At 37.3% G+C, this 6514-nt stretch overlaps 1 long non-coding RNA gene across 2 annotated transcripts in view; it reads right to left on the minus strand.

Annotated features, from left to right (window-relative positions):
* The window catches only part of LOC138370408 (uncharacterized), a 7505-nt gene extending 2487 nt beyond the window's left edge, over positions 1-5018 (minus strand). Inside the window, exons 1-3 of one of the 2 annotated variants that reach the window (XR_011230130.1) lie at positions 4968-5018; positions 3907-3984; positions 1114-1220 (exon numbers count right to left, since the gene is read on the minus strand). This is a non-coding gene — a long non-coding RNA (uncharacterized lncRNA). Of the gene's footprint in view, positions 1-1113; positions 1221-3906; positions 3985-4727; positions 4744-4967 lie in introns of those variants that run through there. The other variant, XR_011230131.1, reaches the window with a different exon arrangement.
* Between the last annotated feature and the right edge of the window lie 1496 nt (positions 5019-6514).

A 6514-nucleotide genomic window follows, 5' to 3' on the forward strand; every position in this document is an offset into this window, starting at 1 on the left:
AAATGCCACTATTTTTGCAAAATTATTACGAGATCTATTATTCTAGAGAATAATGCATATAAATGCATATATGCATATAAATGCATATATGCATATAAATACAAAAGTAAATCAAATCTTATCCTTGTATAATATACAAGCTGATGTGAGATCCCTGTCTACAGGTGGACTGGAACTATTATCCAGTAGGCAGTCTACTGTATTTTATCAAACCGTTATTAGTATAATAGATCTCGTAATAATTTTGCAAAAATAATGGCATTTACTATTTTTAAAAGATTATTAGCAAATTTACAGAAATGGTGCATTCGGAAGACAAAACCAATTTTTCACTTTTGACAATTGAGCACCTGCTACATCCAGATTCTAGGGAGGAAAGGAAGGACGATCTTACTGGATCCCATAGCCTCTCCGAGGCACAAACCAGGCTTTTACACAAACCCCCCCCCCCCCTGCACCCGAGCTTTTTAAAATAGTAAATGCCACTATTTTTGCAAAATTATTACGAGATCTATTATTCTAGAGAATAATGCATATAAATGCATATATGCATATAAATACAAAAGTAAATCAAATCTTATCCTTGTATAATATACAAGCTGATGTGAGATCCCTGTCTACAGGTGGACTGGAACTATTATCCAGTAGGCAGTCTACTGTATTTTATCAAACCGTTATTAGTATAATAGATCTCGTAATAATTTTGCAAAAATAATGGCATTTACTATTTTTAAAAGATTATTAGCAAATTTACAGAAATGGTGCATTCGGAAGACAAAACCAATTTTTCACTTTTGACAATTGAGCACCTGCTACATCCAGATTCTAGGGAGGAAAGGAAGGACGATCTTACTGGATCCCATAGCCTCTCCGAGGCACAAACCAGGCTTTTACATAACCCCCCCCCCCCTGCACCCGAGCTTTTTAAAATAGTAAATGCCATTATTTTTGCAAAATTATTACGAGATCTATTATACTAATAACGGTAAATAAATAATAAATAGTAAATAAATCAAAATCAGTTACATTATTTTATCTTATTCATAGCATAAATGTTCTCGAAGATTACTAAAAAGAAATTGAATTAGACTACAGCAAATTGGCAAACTTTACCTTGTATCTGTTTCCACCGAGTTTGTTTGGGGCGTTCTTCAACATATCAGCAATACTTGTCTCAACATCTCTTTCAGTTGCATTAGTGTGGGTGTTGATACAGGCTTCTGGAAATTTATAAGAATTAATTAATATATATAATTATAATTCACTTTGCTATTCCCCATTCCACAGTCCTCTCGTCCTTCCCACTTCCCTGTCCCCACATCATCCCCACTATTCCCACTTCCCTGTCCCATCGTCCTCCTTACCATTTTCCCCTCCCCTGTCCTTCTTCCTCCCCCACCATCTCCCATTCACCTGTCCCTTTGTCCTCCCCAGCATTCCCCTGTCCCCACCATCCCCAACTCCCCAGTCCCCTCGTCCTCCCCACCATTACCCTCTCCTCTGTCCCCTCGTCTTCCCCACCATACCCCCCTCTCGTCCTCCCCACCATTCCAAACTACCTCATCCGATGCATTCTATAATGGTCTGATGCTTCCATCAGAAAATTGGGAACATCAAATGATCTGATATTCCCATCACTGAAAAATAAGAACAGCTAAAAAAATGAAATGAAAAAAATAAAAAAATAAACTATACTCATGAAATGAACAGTATGGTAAACAACACAGCTCAATTTCAATGCAATGTCACACAAAATTATTAAATCGAAATGAAAATAAATTGAAATCTATGAAAATTCAAATTATCAATACAATCGGAAATATTGAAATAATATCGCAACATAATATAGTGTGGGTTGCTCTTACGTGCAACAGACGGTGCTGTTTTTCAAAAAAGGCATGGTTTTACCTGTCACAAGTGTGGCATCTATACTTATACTCACGAAATGAACGGTATGGTAAACAACATAGCTCAATTGCAATGCAATGTCACAATAACATTTAATAACAATAATAACAATAACATTTAAATATACTTTAAGATATAATCTAGAAGAAAATAAGAACATTGAAACGGTTCATGAACTCGATTTCAATAAAGGACACTATGGGGAACTTTGAAAAACAGTTAATGAGTATAATTAGACAGACTTGTTGCTAGGCAGAGGAGTAAATAATGAGATATATGGCAAATTTTGCAAAATATACGGCACACAAACATTCATACCCAAACAAAGCAAAATGCTAGGTAAGAACAAAGCAGTTGGCCCGTAGGGGCCAACTGCTTTAGAATTGCTTTTAAAACTTTAAAAAAATTCTAAAATTCTAAAAAATTCTAAACTTTAGAATTGCTTTTAAATACATAGGTCAAAAAGTTTTAAAAGTTTTAAAAGTTTTTTAAACCTCTCGTGTATCATGAGTGTGTTAAAGCATCAGATGGTGCATTCAGATGATGAATATTACCTAGTTCCTTCATCTGGGAAGAATGAACACATATTGGTGCATTCGGATGATAAAAACTAACTACTGTAGTTTAATTGATCAACAGACTGTATATCATATGCAGACTGTATGTGGATCTGCGGGCCACTCCAAACAACAGCCTGGTGGACCAAGCTCCACCAGGGCTAAAGCACAAAGTGATATAGATGTGATAGAGAAACTAGGTCAAATGGAGGAGTAGGTCTGTATATTAAACAGCACCTGACGTGCACAGAGCTACTAAACTCAATGTGGTGGTAGAGTGGTGGGGGGGGGGGGAAACATTGCAGAAAAAAACAAAAATACAATTTGGTCAACAAAACAGCATTGTTTAAAATAGAAGACATGGGTTGTCATTTTGGGGGTAAGGTAGGTTACATTGAGTTAATTAGTTAGTACTTAGTTTTTATCTTAAACTGGTTGGGAGAGGTACAGTGTTGCTGTGCTGGTGAAAGAACACCTAAAGGTAAATTAAATAATGATTGCGAATCCACAAGAAGTTGACATAATATCGCTAGAAATCTGCAATCAGGATGATAAACTTTCCTTAAAGAATTTGACAAACACTTGCTGATAGGACATGAAGTAAATGAAATGTATGTCAAGTTTTGTGAAATATATGATAAAAGCACAACAAAATTTGTACCAAAGGAGAGATGCAGAACTAGGAAAAGGGGTTTGTTCAACAGAAATTGCGAGAGGGCCTGAGACCCAAACACACACAAATGGAATCAATATATAGCAAGAGGCCAAACCCCCAAACATACAAGCGATGCAAAGATGCGAGAAACAGCAGCAGCATTAAGGAGAGGGACTTAAGGACCATAAATAAAGTGTGAAAATAAACTCGAGTAAATTTTTTTAACTACTCTCGACAGTGAAGAAAAACAAATATTCAGACGATTTGTGTTAGAATCATTAATCTTACACTTTCGGTCATATTCAACAACACAAATACATACACACACATTCCTGTTGCTGTAGCAAGTGAAGAATTACACACACAGATCACAATAACGTGATGCATCAAATGAACAAATCCACAAGGGCCGTGACGAGGATTCGAACCTGCGTCCGGGAGCATCCCAGACACTGCCTTAATCGACTGAGCTACAACAGGGTAAAAGGGTTGAAACCGAAGTTCTACTGAACTTACTGGATCCCATAGCCTCTCCGAGGCACAAACCAGGCTTTTACACAACCCCCCCCCCCCTGCACCCGAGCTATGTCAACAGGCCGTTCTCCCTCTTCGCCCTTCCGAATGCACCATATCAGTAAATTTTTTAATAATCTTTTAAAAATAGTAAATGCCACTATTTTTGCAAAATTATTACGAGATCTATTATTCTATAGAATAATGCATATAAATGCATATATGCATATAAATACAAAACATAAATACAAAAGTAAATGTAAATAATTTTACCTTGCACCTAGATCCACCAAGCCTGTATGGCGCGCGTTTCAGTACTTCGGAAATCTAGAACTATCTTGAATCTCTAATCTGCAATGAAACAATACATATTATTGCACTTACCAAAACATGGATGAATGTAGAAAATACAGAACTATTAGCTGAATATCAAATAAATGGATTTAATCTATTTCACACAGATAGATATATTACACCGTGTATATTAGGTAATACCTAACATACACGCCTCCACACACACTACATTTGAAATGTAGTCTCAAAAAGACTACATTTCAACAGCAAAGATTACTCCATAAAAAAATAATTAAATTATTGACCAACATGAGAGAGGGTTAGCCAACATGAGGGTTGTGTTGATTGCCTGAAAATATTTAAATTGTGTAATGTATTGAATGGCATTTTTCAAGTTACAACATTTTTTAAATTACTGAACTAGGTTCTAGGCTTTGCTAGGCTTAATTCAATTATTACAGATAAGCCTAACCTAGCCTAGAACCCAGTGGGTTTTCTTCCTATTGGGGAGTGTTGTACATGCCTCGCCTCCACATACACACTAGCACAGCCAGGCCTCGCCTCCACATACACACTAGCACAGCCAGGCCTCGCCTCCACATACACCAGCACTGCCAGGCCTCGCCTCCACATACACACTAGCACAGCCAGGCCTCGCCTCCACATACACCAGCACTGCCAGGCCTCGCCTCCACATACACACTAGCACAGCCAGGCCTCGCCTCCACATACACACTAGCACAGCCAGGCCTCGCCTCCACATACACCAGCACTGCCAGGCCTCGCCTCCACATACTCACCAGCACAGCCAGGCCTCGCCTCCACATACACCAGCACTGCCAGGCCTCGCCTCGCCTCCACATACACCAGCACTGCCAGGCCTCGCCTCCACATTTAAACCAACCAAGCCCACAAATACGTTAACATGGACCAGCATTACACCGTCTAACATACTCTGTCAGATGTAACAACTAAATTTGTGAATTCAAGACCAAATCTATTGTATAACACAGTGTTAGTACGAGAAAAACATTACTTACATTCGAAGCCGTGTTTTAAAATGGCGGCGGTCTTGTACTGACGCTCCAAACTGTGTGTTCGTTTGCGTATGATGAACGTGTGACAATTTACTACAACAATTATTTAATTATTCTTATTCTTTATTTTAATATTTTTAGGGTACATGAAATTTCAAACTTATTTGCACACAATAATATAATTGCATTGTCATAACCTTTATATATTACGGAAAATACGATGACATGAACGAAGTCAAAGTGAAGTTGAAGTCAAAGTCATTCGCCGAACGTATTAGTCATTTTTTTTCATACATACATAGTTGATTTACAAACATAATGTTGGATTTATAGATAGAGCTAGTGCATACAATACCTGAAGCCACTATAGTAGGCCTATATAGCATTTCAGGCAACCGGGCAGTATATATGGACCCCTTACTCAAATCTCTGAATATGTTAGATATTAAGTCCCTGCACATACTCTCATGTGTATTTTATATATATAAAACGCTGCACTGTAATGTCAATCCTGACCTTAAAAGCTTCCTAGAAGGTTGTAACAGATCCCATGAGCACCACACCAGAAACAAATACCTATTTGATATTCCAAGAGTACGACTTAGTCAAACTAGAAATGCTTATTACAAATCAAGAGACCTCGAATGTGGAATGACCTTCCCAGTTATGTTAAAAACTGTACCTCTCCCAACCAGTTTAAGATAAATAAAGATAAATTTATAAGTTAAGAAAAATTCCACAAATCAACAACCCTGTTACTGACCCTGTATTTACCCAAGTCTTTCCTAAATCTAAACTTATCCAATTTATACCCATTGTTTCGTGTTCTATCTTGTGTTGACAATTTTAATACCCTATTAATATCCCCTTTGTTATATCTATTCAGGAAATTGTGGTTGATCTCGAACCCATTGATAATGTGACGACTTATACAGAATTTTGTAACTATATCATCAAGATTGTAACCAGCTTAGCTAAATGTAGTGTGGGGTTCAGTCCCTAAGCCCATATATGTGCCTCTCTAACCATTTAGGTTACAGGGCAAAAACATAAAAACAAAGGTAACTGCAGAAGGCCTATTGGCCCATACCAGGCAGCTCCTATCTATAACAGATAAACACTAAGTACTACCTAATTAACTCAATGTAACCTACCAACCTAACCCCCAAAATGTCAATCCATATCTTTTATTTTAAACAATGCTGTTTTGTTGACCAAATTGTATTTTTACTCTTTTTCTGTCATGTTTCTCCCACCCCTGTTTTTTCCCTTTTTTCTTATTTTTTCTCAACATAATTCATACTTTAATTATGCGGATCAGGACATCACCTGATCAAACACATCAAACATCGTTTGACCACCATCAAACACACACATTTCGTGTGTGTTTGACGCTCACTGATATGTACCAGCGTTGTTTTATATATGGTGCTATTCTATCTTACGCTTTGTTGCTCTTTTTTACCTACGGGCTCATAGAACATTCTATTGCGAAAACATTGGCACAAAAATGAATGACGTACATACAATAATAATGTCAGGACAGTGAT

The sequence above is a fragment of the Procambarus clarkii genome, chromosome 32 (genome assembly GCF_040958095.1).
Source record: "Procambarus clarkii isolate CNS0578487 chromosome 32, FALCON_Pclarkii_2.0, whole genome shotgun sequence".
NCBI lineage: Eukaryota > Metazoa > Arthropoda > Malacostraca > Decapoda > Cambaridae > Procambarus > Procambarus clarkii.